We start from the raw sequence: 17,812 nt of genomic DNA on the forward strand, positions 1-17,812 counted from the left end.
TTGAGACAGAGTCTTGCTCTGTTGCCCAGGCGGGAGTACAATGGCATGATTTTGGCTCATTGCAACCTCCACCTCCCAGGTTCAAGCGATTCTCCTGCCTCAGCCTCCCGAGTAGCTGGGATTACAGGTGCCCACTACCAAGCCTGGCTAATTTTTGTATCTTTAGTAGAGACGGGATTTCACCATGTTGGCCAGGCTGGTCTCGAACTCCTGACCTCAGGTGATCTGCATGCCTCGGCTTCCCAAAGTGTTGGGATTACAGGCATGAGCCACCACGCCTGGCCTGATACCTAGTTTCTTTTAGTTTGCTTCATGACAAATAGATAGTTTTTCCTGTTAAATAATGTTTTAAAAAGTTGTCAGGAGTGTATTTGAATATTCTCACTGGAAAATTATTTAAATTTTCTTTCCCTTTCAAAAAAATTCCCTATAATTTGGTACCCTAGTTTATCCAGAAGGTAACCTAGTTTATTCAGAAGGTATCCAGAAGGCTGATTACTGAACTATGCTTTATAAAGCCCACTTATAAATTGAGTAGAATTCAGTTTAGATTAATTAATTTATACAACTGAATTTGGACATTCTATAGGTAAATATAATGCTCTACCCCTTCTTAACTTGTTACCTGTGTAATTAGGGAACTTCACTAAGCCTTATTCATTCCACATGTATTTGTTGAATATCTGGCATGTGCTAAGTCCTATGCTAAGAACCTGTTTTCTGACATCAATGTGAGCATAACAATACCTATTTTGCAGGATTATTGTGGTGGTGTATATAAAATGTTTACCAAAGTCCCTGATGCAAAGATGTTCAATAAATGGTTACATACTTTAAAAAAATTTTTTTAAAATAAAAGGCTGCTATTGTTTGCCTAGCTTGTTGTCACTCGGTTATCCATTTGGTCTTTTGCATTTTTTGCATTGTAATTAACAGTAGAAATGTAAGTGGGAGAATAGGGAATTTGTCTTATTTGTTACAATACTTTACACACAGTAGGTTCCATGTATTTCCAGAAGGGAAACTCATTGTAATTCTTGAAACAAAGTGAATTATTTTCAAGGAATGAAATGGAGATCATTTTAGCTGAATTGATTACAATATCTGGATTTAGGCTTTCTGGCATAAATGAAAATCATAATATTTAATAAAAAGGAAGCATATGTGTTTCTTAAATTTTACAAACTTTTGTCTGTCATTCAACTCTAAAAGGAAGTTATTGCATTGTTCTTTATGTAACTAATTCTGAGTTTGATTGACAGTGCCTTTAGCAGCAGATTAGATTTGTTGATTTGACAAAGGAGCTGTTCAAAAGTGAAAGGTTAGATGGAAGTTGTGTTATTGGTAAGATAGGACATTTCACTGAGCTTTATTAATTCATTCTGCAAGTATTTGTTGAGTACCTGGGAGTGAGAGAAAAATAGAAAAGTGTAGGTGTATGAATACTATTTGCAAGGTATATTACACAGTGGTACTACTGAGAGAAATACAAATTCTTCTGTGTTGTGACTCACAAGTGATGCTCCATCGGTAAAATTTTAAAACATAAGCTATCAGGTTTAAGCACATTGTAAAAAATGATGAAATAACAGACACAAAAGCACAAATAAATGTTTATAATTGGTTTGTTTTTGATGAGAGAGAGGAGTAAAAGCCAGGTATATTGTTGTTTTACAGCATTCAGGACAGTGTCATCCCCCTTTACTTTCTATTTCTAATTTATATTATTATGAAATACTTTGACAAACTGAAAAGCAAAAACTGTCTTTGTAATTTAAAGAAGCCTTTGTATTTAAAAAAAATTTTTGGACTAGAACTTGGTACAGAGGTCTCTATCTCGAATGTCTTTTTCATATTAGATGAAAATTTAAAAGAATGTTTCTGGCAATGGCAAGACATCATACATTCATAAAAATAATAAAATGTTTTCATTGCCAGGTGTTCTGATAATCTTACATGAACCAGTTTACAAGTGTAATTTGATCATTTAGCATCAGTGTATATGGAATAATTGGAGATACCCTCATAGACGTTAGTTCATATTTATAAATTATGTATTTTTTATTTCATGTATCACACTGATCAGTGTGATTTGATCATGTAGTAAACCATGCTATGCATATACTATGTAACTTATTAAAGTACAAACATATAAGATACATTTAAAATGCTGTAATAAATTCAAATTTCCTACCATTTGTCATTTGACAATAATTGTTTTATTCATTTATTTATTTGCTAAATGTTCAAGGCAAATGTATTCCTTAAAGATATGTGTGGGGAAGAATTTATATATATACATATGAAGGATTATATATATATATGAATAATTATATATATGTATATATATTTTAGGTAGTTTCTTCTTTGACATGGACCATTTCAGTTGGGATATAAAATACAATATTCAGGATTTTTCTTCCCTTGTTCATAAAATATTACAGTACAACACAGGCTTTCTGAAGGTGCCTGGGACATCAAACACCTTCAGAAGATTTGGGACTCAGGAAAGAAGGCTGGCCAGTGGGCTTGGAATGGGGAATTTTCCAAATTCTCCATGGCTAAAGGGAATGAGAGGATACTAATGGGAAAAAGTGACTGAATTTCAGAGCTAGCCAGTGTCCTTGGACTGCAAGAAGGTCTGGAAATGGAGGGTTCTGATGTTTGTAGGAGTGTTTTCCAGTGGTCTGACTCAGAAAACATATAGAGTAAATTTAACAATTTACATAGTCACCAAGTTTTCCCTAAGTACCATTCTCATTACTTGCTGGTACCTGGATGCATGCTGTATTTCAAAGAAAGGTTTAAGGAATTCAGAGAAACTACCTGTTGTAAAAAAGACCAGTAGAGGATTAAAAAAATATGTTCTGTAGTAAGTGATTGGAAATTACTTATTTCTATAGGTTGATATAAAATACCTGAATCTAATCTTTGGGTCCTGAGTAAAATGATCACAATCATTTTTGACAGTGTTTTCCCATTGTCCCAATACTTTTAAGCTATTCAGCTTTATATCCTCTCCTTTCAGCTACCTAAATTGTTGGTATTAAGAATCAGAAGTGTTTACTATTCTGTGCTAAATTAGTCCAAGTGATTTCCATCCAGAGATACAGAAATAAAAATTTGTTAACTCTATTTCCAAAATTGTACTTCTTTGTGAACTGCATTGATATTAGGGTGGTATCAGAATTCTATGGTATTGTGATACACATGCTTCTCTGAATATCTCAATCATAAAGAACAAGAAGAGTGCCAATTCTTCTTCTTCCCACATGTGTTATTTCATCTTCATTCTCTAAATGCAGAGTATACTATGGAAAATATCTATAAAGTTGCATATCTTTTTTTTTTTTTTGAGATGGAGTCTTTCTCTGTCACCCAGATTGGAGTGCAGTGGCACAATCTTGGCTCACTGCAAGCTCTACCTTCTGGGTTCATGCCATTCTCCTGCCTCAGCCTCTCAAGTAGCTGGGACTACAGGCGCCCGCCACCACGCCTGGCTAATTTTTTACATTTTTAGTGGAGATGGGGTTTCACTATGTTAGCCAGGATGGTCTCGATCTCCTGACCTTGTGATCCACCTGCCTCAGCCTTCCAAAGTGCTGGGATTACAGGCGTGAGTTGCATATCCTTTTAATAGCAGCACTCTGAGGGGTGGAATTAGGAGGTGAAGGAAAGAAATGAGAAATTTTTATTTTATACTTCATATTCTTCCATATTGGTTTTCTATTTAAACCATGAACATGTCAATTCTAAAAACTTGTCACTTCTTTTTTATCCATGATTAAATAGGTGTAATAGTAACAATAGTTACTGCTTATTAAGTACTTTTTCTCTACCAGTCCTTTAGCATAATTTTTATTTAATATTCACAAAAATCCTGTAAGATAAGAATAAAAGTTCCCATTTTACCTAGGAAACAGATTCAGAGTGTTGATAAAACGTATCTATGGGCATACTAATACTAAATGGCAGAGCAAAGAACTAAATCCAGGTCTCTCTGAGTCCATGCTTTTCATGTCTACACTACAAAGGCATTGTTCACCCTAATTCCTTTGGATGGCAAGAAATCTGTTTGTATGAATGGTAATGATTGTAGTCCTCCAAGAATCTTTTAATAATTAAGAAGACCAACTATTGACAATAAAGTAGTAAGTGTAACTAAGAGGCAAAAGAAAATTCCATGGACTGTTCTATCATGGGAAAAAGTCAGTTATTTGATTGTCAGGTATTTTTGAGTGTTGCATTGTATGTATTTTTTAAAACTAGGGCCTAGGGATTGATACCACATACCTTATGGACCTAGCAGGAAACAATTCAACTCAGAGGAAAGGATTTTAATGAAGAGGAACTACCTTCAAAGAGAGCAGGGTTAAGAAAACCAAAGGGAGCAGGATTAAGAAAACCAAGAAATGCTGGGGCACCCAGAGACCAGCAATAGCAGGAAGCCATTATCCTCCTCAGGACTGAAGGGATAAGAGGACTGAAATAGTGTTATTGGAGTCTAGACCCCTAGAAGAGGGCCTGGTGGGCAGAAGTCATAGTTGTTCAGGTATTCTAACAGTACTGGAACTGAGACCCTAAAGTAGAGTGGGAGTGGAGAAGAAATACTCTGACTTTCTTTTACTGGTCTCCTGCATGTGCTTCCCATTGTCCAAATCCAAACAGAAGCTGGACCAGGAGACCAGATGATGCAGTCCATAGGGTCAGCCTCCCAGGGCTCTAAGTGGAGAATGAGTCTGGGAATGGGGCAAAGCAGATGGAGAATAACCAGTCCTGATGAACATTTCAGCTCCTTTTCCTTCTCTCCAGTCCAGGTGTACTGGCTGTTATCAATGCTTTGTTCTTGTTTCCATCTGTCACAAATGTCTTTCCATGTGCTGTACCCTTTTCTTGGATACTTATTCCCTTTCCTCCCATTTTACCTATTAGTATTTGTATATGTTTCAGATTTTAATTCAAAATTTGCTTCCTTAGGGGAGCTTTTCCTGATTTCTCTGACCAGACCAAATCTTTTAAAAAGTAAGTTATTTTAGCCAAGAGTACCGTTTCTTTGTATCATGTATCATAGTAGTAATTTATACGTGCTATATTTCTGATTACTTACATTATTTGCATGTGTCTGATTATTAAACAAATGGCTTCCCACACTCTAGATCAAAAGCTCCATGAAGGAACTGAGCCTGTTTTTGCTCATCATTATAATTGTAGTGTCCACATGTTTTACACTCAGTGGGTACTTAATAAATATTTGTTGAAAGGACAAATGAAAATAAAAGATGAATAGCAGCCTCCAAAGGATTTGCATTCTGTATGACAAAGATAATATGTGCATGAATAAATAATACAAGAGCAATTATAGGACAGCAATTATAGCAGTTAAAGCAGGATCTAACAATTTCCAAGAATGTTCTGTGATGTAAGTATTTGTGTGTATCTTATTGTCAAGTCTCTTGCTTGCAGACACAAAATGTATCATACAACAATGTATCTAACACAGTATCTAGTATAGTGTAACTTGTACATAATGGGCATTCATTAAATATTTAATGCATATAGACAAATTATAAACTGTATATTAGACTTCAAAATGAATATAAATAGGAATCATCAGAGCAGAATCACTTGTTTAAAAACACAGCCTCCACTCCAGAGATAGCAATTTCAGTAGAACTTGAATAGAGCAAGCCTGAAAATTTGCATTCTAAGTAAGCACCCCAAGTAATTCTGACACAAATGATGTCGAGAAATATGACCATAAGTTTCTTGGTGGCAGCATGATGTTCTGGTTAAACATAGGGTTGGGAGTCAGGGATTCTTGGGTTTGAATCTTTGTTCCCTGCTAATTAGCTATTATTTAAACCTCTAGCTGAGTTTTTTTGGCTATAAAGTGGGCTATAGTAATATCCAATTCCTAAGACTATTGTGGAGACAAAAAATAAATGAGAAAATATATGCCAAACATTTACTATAATGCCTGTTATATAAATCTTCAGTAAATGGCAGAATTAGTTTTTGATTGTCAGCATTTAACCCAGTGCATAGAACATACAGGCATACCTCATTTTCTTGTGCTTTGCAGATATTGCATCTTTTGCAAATTGAAGGTTTATGGCAACCCAGTATCCAGCAAGTCTGTCAGTGCCATTTTTCCAACAATATATTCTCACTTCATATCTGTGTCACATTTAGATAATTCTTGCAAAATTTCAACCTTTTTCATTATTATTATATCTGTTACAGTGATCTGTGGTCAGGGGATTTTTGATGTTACTATTGTAATTATTTTGGAGTGCCACCAACCTCTCCTGTAAATGACGGTGAACCTAATTGATAAGAGTTGTGTGTTCTAACTGCTCTACCGGCCAGCCATTTGCCTGTCTCTCTCCCTCTCCTCAGGCCTCTCTATTCCCTGAAACACAGCAATATTGAAATTAGTCCAATTAATAAACCTACAGTCGCCTCTCAATATTCAAGTGAAAGGAAGACTTGTCTCTCACTTTCAATCAAAAGCTATAAGTGATTAAACTTAGGGAAGAAGGCATGTTGAAAGCTGAGATAGGCTGAAAGCTAGGCCTCTTACACCAGTTAGCCAAGTTGTGAATGCAAAGGGAAAGTTCTTGAAGGAAATTCAAAGTGCTATGCCAATCTGAACACAAGAATGATAGGAAACCAAAACAGCCTTATTGCTGATAAAGAGAAAGTTTTAGTGGTCCAGATGGAAGATCAGATCAGCCACAACATTCCCTTAAGTCAAAGCCTAATCCAGAGCAAGATTCCAACTCTCCCAGTTCTAGGAAGGCAGAGAGAGGTGAAGAAACTGCAGAAGAAAAGTTTGAAGCTAAGAGAGGTTGGTTCATGAGGTTTAAGGAAACTAGCTGTCTCTACAACATAAAAGTGCAAGTGCTGATGAAAAAACTGCAGCAAGTTACCCAGAAGATCTAGCTAAGATCATTGATTAAGGTGACTACACTAACTACAGATTTTCACTGTAGATGAAATAGCCTTATATTGGAAGAAGATGCCATTGAGGACTTTGATAGCTAGAGAGGAGAAGTTAATGCCTGGCTTCAACACTTTGAAGGACAGTCTGACTATCTTGTTAGTGGCTAATGTGGCTGGTGTCTTTAAGTTGAAGCCAATGCTCATTTACCTTTTTGGAAATCTTAGGGCCCTTAAAAATTATGCTAAATCTACTCTGCCTGTGCTCTATAAACGGAATGACAAAGCCTGGATGACAGCACATTAGTTTATAGCGTAGTTTACTGAATATTTATTTAAGCCCACTGTTGAGAACTACGGCTCAGAAAAAAATTCCTTTCAAGATAGTGCTCATTGACAATGCACCTGGTTATCCAAGAGCTCTGATGGAGATGTTCATGGAGATTAATGTTTTCATGCCTGCTAACACAACATACATTCTGTAGCCCATGGACCAAGGAGTAATTTCAACTTTCAAGTCAGTATTTCAGAAATACATTTCATAAAGCTATAGCTGCCATACATAGTGATCCTTTAATGGATGTGAGCAAAGTAAATAGAAAAAATATATATATATATATATTTTTTTTTATGGAGGCTCACTCTCGCCCAGGCTGGAGTGCAGTGAAGCGATGTTGGTTCACTGCAACATCTGCTTCCTAGGTTCAAGCGGTTCTCCTGCCTCAGCCTCCTGAGTAGCTGGGACTACAGGCACATGCCACCATGCCTAATTAATTTTTGTATTTTTAGTAGAGATGGGGTTTCGCCATGCTGGCCAGGCTGGTCTGAAACTCCCGATCTCAGGTGATCCACCCACCTCAGCCTCCCCAAGTGCTGGGATTACAGGCATGAGTCACTGCACCTGGCCCAATAAAAAACCTTTTAGGAAGGACTCACCATTTTAGATGTCATTAAGAACATTTTGATTCATGGGAGGAGATCAAAATATCAACATTAACAGGAGCTTGAAAGAAGTTGATTCCAACCCTCATGGATGACTTTGAGGGGCTCAAGACTTCAATGGAGGAAGTAACTGCAGATGTGGAAGCAACAAGAGAAGTAGAATTAGAAGTAGAATCAGAAGTGGAGCCTGAAAATGTGACTGAATTGTTACGATCTCACAATACACCTTGAACCAGTGAGGAATTGCATTTTATGGATGAGCAAAGAAAGTGGTTTCTTAAGATAGAATCTACAGCTGATGAAGATGCTGTGAACACTGTTGAAATGACAACGAAGGATTTAGGATATTTCATAAACTTAGTAAAGCAGCAGCAGGGTTTGAAAGCATTGACTCCAACTTTGAAAGAAGTTCTTCTGGGGGTAAAATGCTATCAAATAGCATCACTTGCTACAAAGAAATCTTTCATGAAAGGAGAGTCAATCAATGTGGCAAACTTCACTGTTGTCTTATTTTAAGAAATTTCCACAGCCACCTCAGCCTTCAGCAAGTATCACCCTGATCAGTCAGCAGCCATCAACATCAAGGCAAGAACCTCTGCTAGCAAAAAGATTATGTCTCACTGAAGGCTCAGATAATTATTTGCATTTTGCAGCAATAAAGTATTTTAAATTAAGGTACATATATTGTTTTTAAGACATAATGCTATCACACTTAATAGACTACCATATAATACAAACAAAACTTTTATATGCATTCAGAAACAAAAAGCAAAAAAAAATTCATGTGACTCACTTTTTTTTGTGACATTCGCTTTATTGCAATGATCTGGAACTGAACTTGAAATATCTCTGAAGGTATGCCTAAAATTGATGTTCAGTGAGTGTTTGATAAATGAATATAGTTATAAGATTTTGGTATTTATAGCTAGAAGATAATTTGAAATTATGTAATCCAGTGTCTTTATTTTACATATCAGGAAATTCAAGCTCAGAGAGGCTAGATGACACATTCAAGGTTATATATGTAACAACTTAATTAGCAGAAGAACTGAGACTGGAACTTAAGGGTGAAAAGGAAAATCCTGTCGTTACCATTTGTTGAACTGTTTGTGGTTAGAGTTACATTTAGATTTTAAATAGGTAGACTGAGATAAATTTCTGTTTATAATCAATAACGCCTTTCAAAATGTTCATTTCTTAAACATTAAAACAACAAATAGGAAACTATTAAGTAAAATAAAACTAAATGACTTTGTAGTTGTTGGATTCTGTTTGTTTGTTTATTTATTTATTTGTTGGGATGAAGTCTCACTCACTCTGTCACCCAGGCTAGAGTGCAGTGGCATGTTCTTGGCTCACTCACTGCAACCTCTGCTTCCCAGGTTCAAGCAATTCTCCTGCCTCAGCCTCTCAAGTAGCTGGCTAATTTTTGCTTTTTTTTTTTTTTTTTTTAATTGGTAGAGATGGGGTCTCACCATGTTGGCCAGGCTGGTCTCAAATTCCTGACCCCAAGCGATCTGCCTGCCTAGGTCTCCCAAAGAACGGAGTAGAGGCCTGAGCCACCATGCCTGGCCAGATTCTGTTTATTTCTAAATATCACAACAAAGACCGCAGTGTTTCCTGAATAGAATTAAGGTATCATATGTGTTCTTAGAAAGTAGAAACACAAACTCCTTGAAGGGGCTAAATTGGTTTCTTGCCATCAGGCAATAATGGTGGTCTGATATTTCCTGTGTTTCTGTGAATCTGTTACTTATCCCACAGGTAGATTAAAATGAAATTAAAATGCATAGTGTTTTATTTTGGGTTTGAAAATACTGTTTTTGGTTTTCATTTACTCCACTCATTTTTCTGTATTTTATTCTGCTACATTATGCTTACATTTTAGTTTCGATTAACTTCTCTATTAGGCTTCTTAGATTACTAGGTCTTAAGATTTAATGAGAAATTTGCTTATTTTGTGTTGGATAAAATTTTATTTTTCATTTCTAGATTTGCTAAGTATAAAATGCAGAATTCACCTTTGTGCAATCTATCTAAGTACAGCAGTGTATGGGAGCTATGGAAATAATATCTATTGATGAAAGTCTTCTTTTTATTCCTGATGCAATCCTCAGAGATCTTTTTCCTTTGGTGAATTACATATAGAGAACTGACTTCTTTCTGGGCAACTACAGTCATCCCTTGGTATCCGTGGGAGATTGATTCTAATACCTCCTGTGGATACCAAAATCCACATATGCTCAAGCCCCTTTTATAAAATGGTGTAGTATTTGCATATAACCTATGCACATCCTCCCATGAATTTAACATTGTCTCTAAATTACTTATAATGCATAATACAATGTAAATGCTATGTATATAGTTGTTACACTGTTTGTTTAGGGAATAATGAGAAGGAAAAAAGTCTGTACTTGTTCAGTACAGATACAACCGTTCTTTTTTTTTCCCAAATATTTTTGATCTTTTGTTGGTTGAGTGCACGGATGCAGAACCTCTGGATGTAGAGGACTGTGTGTTATTTTAGAGTGGTAGATGAACTTTGGTAGGTGCTGTATTTGGTATGTTTGTCCATCCATTTTCCCTACTACTTGCCAGTTACATAAGACAGCATGAGTAATAAGACTTCTGACATTTTAAATGCAGAAATATTACATAAATACTATTATGTAAAGATTTAAAATTTTCTTGTAAATAGTACCTCTGTACTTTTCTGAGGTTAGGAATTACCCTTTATTTATTTATTTATTTATTTATTTATTTATTTATTTATTTATTTTTATAGAGACAGGGTCTTACTCTGTTACCCAGGCTAGAGTGCAGAGGCACTGTCATAGCTCACTGTAGCCTCAAATTCCTGGGCTCAAGCGATCCTCCTGTCTTAGCCTCCTGAATAGCTGGGATGCACTATCACACCCGGCTAATTTGATTTTGTAGTGGCACAGTGTCTCTGTGTTGCCTAGGCTTGTCCTGAATTCCTGGCCTCAAGTCATCCTTCTGTCATGGCCTCCCAAATTGTTGGGACTACAAATGTGAGCTACCATGCTTGGCTCTGGAAATACCTTACTTTTAAAGGATTGGCATGCATTTTATTTCTCCTACAGTACAAAAATCATGGCCTCAAATATTAAAACCTTGTTTCTTAAGTTTGACAATACTGGTTAGAAAGAGACTGTTAGGGATAGATTAATGGTTTTCATAGGCAGGACTCATCTGCTGTGTTAGGTAGAAGTCATAAATATATTCGTGTTGAAAACAAGTTAGATACTTGGTTTGGGAAGAAATGAAGAGTAATGCTTAGCTAGGAGAATTAATTATTTCTCTAGCATAGAATGTTACATGAATTTATTTTTTAGGACCTCAAAAGTATCTTTAAATAAATATTGAAATTGATGCCATGAACTGAATCATACTTGAGTTGGAGGAAAAATGACAGGTATCTGTGAGTGAATTATTAGTGTTTTCCTCATTATAGGTAGATAATACTTCTGCTGTACTATCACAATATGGACTTTGAAAGTTTTTGACTCCTTAATGATGAGGAGGTTTACAAATACACTTATATTTGTTCATATGATTTAATATTGGGAACCATGACATTTACATCTAGGAGTATAATTTTAGAATAAAATTAACTTTTATTACGTTGAAAATTGTGACAAAGAACATATAGTTTACTCTGGTCGTAAGGAACTATTTAAATATAAAAAAAGATGGGATTACATAGATTACACGAAAAGTTAAAGCTTCTATACATTAAAAATTCCTAAAATTAAAAGATAAATTTCAAATTGGGATAAAATATTTACAACTGATATGATAGAGAATTAGGATCCTCATTTAAAAATAATATTAGTGGAAAAACTGGATAGGAAACATCACTAGAAGAATCACACACACAAATATTATATATAGTAAACATGAAAATTAGTCAAATAATTACAATAAAATAAAAGGTAAATCAAATCACTATCAAAGATAAATAATACTGGAAATACTATTTGTTGAGTCTCAATTTTTTAGTGACAATAATGCTGTTCAGAGTATGGTAAGATGGAGATACTTCCAGAACTACTAATGGGACTGGGAATTGGCACAACATTTATGGAAAGCAGTTTATTCTTATTATTTACAATTTGACCTAGTTCAACCTCACTTCTAGGAATAGGGCTTAAAATAGCAACCAGAAATAACAAAAGATTTGTGTACAAGTATACCCATCACATCATTAATGTAAATGGAAAATGAAAAGTGGAAAATGCTCTAAATGCCCAATAGTAAGAGAATAATTATGAGAACGAATCATATGAAAGTGCCAGTATTTGACTGTTATTAACTTTTAAAACATCAATTTCATAATATTGTGGCTTATGATATGATGGAATTTTATGCAGATATAAAATAGTGTTAATAAAAAGTCTCTAATAAAATGAAAAATGCTCACTATATCCTATGAAAGTAGGACACAAAACTTTATAAATAGAACAATACTGATTTTATAGAAGAAAAAGCAATGTGTGTGTATGTATATGTCTATATGTAAAGATATGAAAAATATATTATTCACCAAAACACCTTTTGAGGAGAACCCTTATTTATTTGGAGAAAATCCTTAATAAACTGCTTGGAGTGATTTTTCAGACTTCAGGCTGGATATTCAAGTTCAAAAGTTGGTAAACTGTCTTCTAAATAGAGAGTTTTTTGTTTAGTGTGTATGTAAGTTTGGATATGGGACCTAGAAAAGACCTCTACAGGGAGAGATAAATGAAAGCAAAGGCAGAAAGGAAGAGCTTCTTAGGAGGTTGGGGCAGGCTGCATTGAGGAGCGGTTTGGGAGAATAAAAATGTCTAAGGGGGATTCTAAATTTGTTAGCTGTGGAGAAAGCTCACTAAAAAATTCAATGGGCCGGGTGCAGTGGTTCACACCTGTAATCCCAGTACTTTGGAAGGCCGAGGCGAGTGGATCACCAGCATGGTGGTGCATTCCTATAGTCCCAGCTACTGGGGGCTGAGGCGGAAGAATCCCTTGAACTGGGAGACAGAGGTTGCAGTGAGTTGAGATCACGCCACTGCACCTTAGCCTGGGCGACAGAGCAAGACTGTCTCAGAAAGTGCGCGCGCGCGCACACACACACACATACACACACAAATCAAAACTTCAGTGAAGTCTAACTGATTACTACTAAAGCTTTTTTCTTTTTCTTTTAAAGAGAGACAGACAATCTGAACAGGGAGGTAAGTGGAGAGGTATTTTCTAGGACTTCAGAGCCAGCTAATGAGGGAGTAGATGCATCTGGTTTACAAATACATAGAAAAACCAGAGAGATGTAATCTTTATCTTGAGTGATGGTGTTTTGCTTTGTTTTTCCCTTCCTTTTTTTTTGAGTCAGGGTTTTACTCTTATTGCCTAGACTGGAATACAGTGGTACGATCTTGGTTCACTGCAACCTCTATCTCCTGGGCTCAAGTGATTCTCCTGCCTCAGCCTCCCGAATAGCTGGGACTACAGGCACGTGCCACTGCATCTGGCTAATTTTTGTATTTTTTGTAGAGATGGGGTTTTGCCATGTTTCCCAGGCTGGTCTTGAACTCCCAAGCCCAAGTGATCCACCTGCCTCGGCCTCCCAAAGTGCTGGGATTACAGGCCTGAGTCACTACGCCCAGCCAGTTTTTTCCTGCTTTACACTTCTGTTTTATTCTTTAAATGTATTACTTTTGTAACCATGAAGTTAGATAAAAGTCTCAGAAGAAAAAAATCTTTCTCTTTGATGCTTTGATTTGGTTGCCTCTTTCCACTATAAGTGAATTCTCGTTAATGGAAACATCATTCTAATATTCCTTAATTTGATTGTCTTTGTAAATGGTTTAAAACAAACATGACAGTGTCCCCAGTTTCCTCCTTGCCTTCTACTTTTGCCGCTTTTTCTTTATTTTAGCTAGCTTCCTCTGGTGCCTTATGAACTTTAATTATCTAATACATTAAGTAACTTGCAGAAACAATTCTCAGACAATACTGTTCTGATGGTTATCAGGATTGTGCCAACTAACCCCAAGGAGGGGCATGAAAACAGGAATGATCCTCAATTCTGAGTTTCAGTTAAAGTAAAAAAGAAACGAAGGACAAAAAAAACTGCTGCCTAAGTCAAAACTGCAAGAACTCATAGTTTCCCCTGTCCTGTAGACATTCTGATGCTGCTTCCACTGGGGAGTTACCTAATCTTCAGATGCTTCCTAATGCACATTATCTGAATAAAGCCTTGACCTCTATTTGAATCACTTATAGATTTTTTGACTTTGTAAAAGTAATTCCTTACTAAAGCCTAACAATAATCAAGGTGTTATTATATGTCATTTATGGTGGCAGGTACTTGACATATAACAACCAATTTAATACTCGCAGCCCACAAATTATTATTCCCACTTTACAAATGATGTAATAGAGTTTAAGTAACTTGTCCCAGGTAACCCAACTTGGAAATGGTCAGCAATGCCAATTCTTTGACACTCCAAAGACAGAATGTTTCCCTGCATCGCATGAAAAGCCAAGGAATTAGGTAATATAATGAGATTTTTAAAAAAGTATAATTTTCAAAACGTGTAGTGGAGTACTATTTTGAAATGTTATAGAGTTTCCCTTTTTGACAATTCTGTTTTACCTTGCTTGTATCCCTTATACTATTAAAACTGGATTCGGAGACAGATTTTTTTTGCTTCAGCAAAGGGGAAACAGAAAAGAACTAAGCAAGTATAAAGAGTCAACATCTTGGCTTTGAATTCTAAAATTGGCTCTATAAAACTGATGAAAGAGATAATAGTCTGGAGAGAGAACAGAATTTTAAGCTTTATGGGCTAAGATCCCTGGTGATTCAGATCCTTTAGTTTATGTCATAAGCCACAGAGTGAGGAATGATGTATCTCTTAGCACACTCAGAGAAGATAAAAACACTTCACGGATGGAAAAAACCATGGGACAGGCCGGGTGCGGTGGCTCACGCCTTGGCTCAGGCCAAGGTGGGCAGATCACTTGAGGTCAGGAGTTTGAGAACAACCTGGCCAACATGGCAAAAACCCACCTATACTAAAAATATAAAAGTTGGCTGGGTGTGGTGGCGCACGTTTGTAATCCCAGCTACTCGGGAGGCTGAGGCATGAGAATTGCTTGAACCCAAGAGGCAGAGGTTGCAGTGAGCTGAGATTGCACTGCTGCACTTTAGCCTGGGTGACAGAGTGAGACTCTTTCAAACAAACAAATAAACAAAAAAACAAAAAAACAAACAAAAAAAAACAGAAAAAAAAACCAACAACCATGGGACATTTACAAAAATTGATGATAACATTGGTGACAAAATCTTAAATTTCAGAGATGCACAGTCTCTGATAAAACTCATTAAATGTAGAAATAAACAAATGATGACCTCTCTAAAATTTTAATGATTTAGAAAGTAAGCAATCTTCTTAATTGGAAAACAAAACAAATAAATATAAATTATCTAGAAAGTAATTAAAAGAAAAGCATTCTATACCAAAACCTATTGAACTCAGTTAAGGCTATTTACATAGTAAACTTTTTAAATATTTAAATTTAGGTGGACATTTATTTATTTATTCAGTGAATGCCAAGCATGCTGCTAGGACTACTAAAATCAAGACATTAGTGTCTGGTTCTTTTGCTTTCAGCCAAGATGGACTAGTAGACATAGGGTCTACCTTCTTGCCTAAATATATGGAGGAAAAAATCAAATAAACAAAACAGTGGTTTTCAAGCCATTGGGCATCAGGCAATAATAGTGATCCTTGAAATTCTGGAAATAAATAAGATGAGCCCTACAGTTGCTCCAGCTTACAACCTTGAGAGGGTTTTCAGGCTATGGCACAAGGAAGAGGGACCCAGAGTTGAAGACATTACATTTGGAGTCCAGGGAGGTCAGTGTGGCTAGAGCTTCAGGTCGGAGTGTCAGGAAAGAGCTAATTTAAAGTACTTTAAAATTCTTTCTAGACAACTCCAGAGATCTGCAGAGGGTACCCCATGAGTCTTCAGTTGTGTAGTGATCCTTGCAGGTGTGTGAGGAAACTCTTCTCATCCGGGGAAAGAATAGCCATAAAGGATTAGAAGAAATAATAATCAATGACTAAACAGGTTTAGTTTCCATTTTTACCAGCTAGAGTAGAAAAATCTCATAATTAATAAGGGCATAAGGTAGAAAACTCATGAGGGGTTGGCCTCAATAAGGAGGCAAAATTAGACTATATATTGCTAGACTAGATACTGTTCTAGTTCTGTGTAATAGAGCTTAAAAGCAAGACCCAAAAGGATCAAACTGTTTTCAAGTAACTTAACTTTTTCTTAGAACACAGTTCAAGCATATTCATAGGAATACAAAAACATCCAACACCCATCAAGGTAAAATTTACAATGTCTGGCATTTAATAACAATTTAACGGCAATCCAAAACAGCAGGAAAATACAACCTAATAGGAAGAAAACAATCAATCAGTTGAAACTTACCCAAAAATAACATTAAAAAGTATTAATAGTTATTATGATGGTATTGTATATGTTCATAAAGCTAGAGGAAAGACTATACAAAGAAATGGAAGATATAAAAAAATATACAAATCAAACCATTAGAGGTGAAAACTACAATGAGATTTCAAAAAGTCCACTGGATGGGATGAACAGTATATTAGGTATTACAGAAGAAGAGATTAAATATCTTGATAATGCAACAGGAGAAACTCAACGAAATGAAACACACAGCGAAGAATGACCAGAAACAATGAACAGAGAATCAGTGAGCTGTGGGACTAATTCAGTTAGCCTAGCATATGTGTAATAGGAATCTCTGAAAGGGAGGAGTAGGGAAAGAAAAATACTTGAGTAAATAATGGCCAATACTTTTTCAGATTTGTTAAAAATCATAAGCTCCAAGCATAAGAAACTCATTATAATAAAAATTTATTAACGCCAACCCAGGCAGAATGACTTATCAGAGTGGCTGTAATCCCAACACTTTGGGAGACTGTGGTGGGTGGATTGCTTGAGCCCAGGAGTTCAAGACCAGCCTAGGCAACATAGTGAGACCTCATCTCTACAAAAAATAAACAAAATTAGCCAGGCCTGGTGGTGTGCACCTGTGTTCCCAGCTACTCGGGAGGCTGAGGTGGGAGCATTGTTTGAGTTTGGGAGTTCGAGGCTGCAATGAGCCAAGATCATGCCACTTGCACTCCAGCCTGGATGACAGAGTGAGACCCTGTATCAAAAAAAGTATTAAAGCCAGTGATAAAGGGGAAAACTTAAATAATGAGGAAAAGAGCCATTATTTATAGAGAAACAAAGATAAAAATAATAATTTCACATTGGAAGTAATGCAAATGAAAAGATAGTGGCACAATAACTTTAAAGCACTGTAGGGGCTGGGTGTGGTAGCTCATGCCTGTTATACCAGCACTTTAGGAGGCTGAGGTGGGAGGATCACTTGAGGACAGGAGTTTGAGACAATCTTGGGCAACAAAGCAAGAACTGGACACTAAAAAAGTATAAATAAATAAAGCAAGGTGGGAATACAACTGTCAACCTATAAATCTATTGCCAGCAAAAATATTCTTCGAAAATCAAGGTAAGATAAAGGCGTTTTTATGCACATAAAAGCTAAAGATTCAGGCTGGGCTTGGTGGCACACACCTGCAGTCCCAGCACTTTGGGAGCCCGAGGTGGGTGGATCACCTGAGGTCAGGAGTTTGAGAACAGCCTGGCCAACATGGTGAAACCCTGTCTCTACTACAGATGCAAAAATTAGTTAGGGAGGTGTTTGGTCATGGGGGCAGATCATCGATAGTTTGATGCCATCCTCATGGTAGTGAATGAGTTCTCATAGATCTGGTTGTTTAAAGTGTGTGGCACTTCATTCCACCCACTCTCTCTCTTGCTC

The sequence above is a fragment of the Macaca mulatta genome, chromosome 14 (assembly GCF_049350105.2).
Source record: "Macaca mulatta isolate MMU2019108-1 chromosome 14, T2T-MMU8v2.0, whole genome shotgun sequence".
Taxonomy (NCBI): domain Eukaryota; kingdom Metazoa; phylum Chordata; class Mammalia; order Primates; family Cercopithecidae; genus Macaca; species Macaca mulatta.